This window comes from Octopus bimaculoides, chromosome 1, assembly GCF_001194135.2.
Source record: "Octopus bimaculoides isolate UCB-OBI-ISO-001 chromosome 1, ASM119413v2, whole genome shotgun sequence".
Lineage (NCBI taxonomy): Eukaryota > Metazoa > Mollusca > Cephalopoda > Octopoda > Octopodidae > Octopus > Octopus bimaculoides.
Genome location: NC_068981.1, coordinates 67,414,193 through 67,416,485, shown reverse-complemented (window position 1 = coordinate 67,416,485; position 2,293 = coordinate 67,414,193).

The window sequence follows — 2,293 nt, the reverse complement described above, 5'->3', positions numbered from 1 at the left end:
ATGTATTTGTCTGAATATTTTTTTTATCATACCTAAGGCGCCTACTATGGTAGGAATTGTTTCTGTTTTTAGATTCCACATTCGATTTCCAGGTCTTTGTATTTTGAAAGTTTCACCATTTCTGTTAGGGAAACGTTGTCATCTGCTGGTATTGATACATCAATTAGAAAGCATTTTCTTCCTTCATGATCTCTGACAACTATATCTGGCCTATTGGCCTTAATTGCTATTATTATTATTATTATTATTATTATTATTATTATTATTATTATTATTATTATTATTATTATTGCTTTGGTTTGGCTCAGGTTAGGTTTTATTCCTTGTAGAATTTACGTGGGTTAATATCTATAACCTTAGGTAGCCACAAGTATTCAGCTGTCTTTCAAGTGCTTATTACCCTCCTTGCTGTCCCTAAGAGACAAACGTTTTGTAGGAGTTCCACCGGGCATTCGATTCCAATCTCCTTGAGCAATTTGTCTATATTTTTGTTTATTGTTCCCAACGCACCAATTATTATAGGCATAGCCTTTACTGGTCGCATGCTCCAAATTCTTCCTAGTTCAAATTTGAAGGGATTGTATTTATTTATTTCCGTTCTCTTTCTGTTACGATCCTGGAATCAAACGGGTATGATGGGTCGACAGTAACCAACTTCGCTTTTCATTATCTATAATTGTTGTGTTACTATTATTATTACTGTTGCTGTTATTGTTGTTGTTGGTGTTGTCGTCGTCGCTGTTGTTGTTGTTTTACATCTCAGAGCGCTCGGTATTGTTTGTTCTGGTTGATTCTGTGAGAGCGTACTGAAGCTTGTTGCCAAAGGTCTGACAAGGTCTCTTTCCGCACATTGTAATTTTTGATAATTAGTTGTTAATTATCGTGGAAGAAATTCAACACCCAAGTACTAGTCTCAAAATTATTATTTATTATTATTATTATTATTATTATTATTATTATTATTATTATTATTATTATTATTATATAACAACAGGTTTTAACTAATTGTGCGAGTATTTAGTGAATGCGCGCTCTATTTGTGTATGTGACATCTCCGAACATTAATATTTTGGGTATTCATAAACGATTTATCAAGTAGGATATGGTAAATATATACAACTCTGTAAACTGTACCGGATTGCAATTTACTGCACCTTCATCACTCGAATATCCAAAATTACAATGAGTACCACCGGTGAAATATCCTATATATGAAGAAAATACTATGTGACAAGTAGTGAGAAAGAATATTGTCAGTGGGAAGAAGGATACAGTATAGGAATGGACTGTATTAGGTTATATTGTTGCTAATAAGAAATTTGTAAAGTTAATAAATTTGCACATATGAAATGTTATGGATAAAATTATAGCTTATATATGTATTGCTGCTGTACCCAGTATTTGGAATTGTACAGAAAACCGTGTTAAGTTATCCTATTTCGAGTTACTTGCAACACGTAAATTCACAGATACTTTGCCAAATCATGTAACAAATGAAATTAGCTTTGTTCATCGAGTCTCGCTGAATTGTACGAAATACCATATACATATAATTCTTCCTGAATTTTTATACCTTTTCTTGGATCATGATAACCGACTGTATCCAATAGAAGAGATTCACTTTTGTAAACAAGGTCATAAGAAAATACGAGAACAAGAGTTATAGCATCTCAACCAAATTTATATGAACTATTCAACACGCTACATTAAGATGAGATTCGCTCTTATAATTTTCTTTAACAAAATACATAGAATCTGTGTTGTAATAACAATCAAGATTTGCATTTCTTATGTAATTAACGGAAGTAAAATTTTCTCTCTCTCTCACACACACACACACACACACACACACACACATATGTACGCACCTATGTTTGTTTATGTATATATATATATATATACAGAGAGAGAGATACATCTATGCATCTCTATACATAGATGGATAGATAGATAGATAGATAGATAGATAGATAGATAGATAGATAGATAGATAGATAGATAGATAGATAGATAGATAGATGGATAGATATTTCATGATATTCTAAGAAAGGATGCACAGTACCGGAATTTTTAAAACGCTTGAACTGAAAAAGGTTTACGTATTGATGTATTTCCTATCATATATTATGCATTATGACTAATTGAGAGAGTGTAGGTTATCGAGAAACCTATTAAATGATTTCAAATTATTACTATGAGGTTACACTGCATCATTATAATTGTATGTATGTGCATATATATATATGTGTGTGTGTGTGTGTGTGTGTGTGTGTGTGTGTGTGTGTGTGTGTGT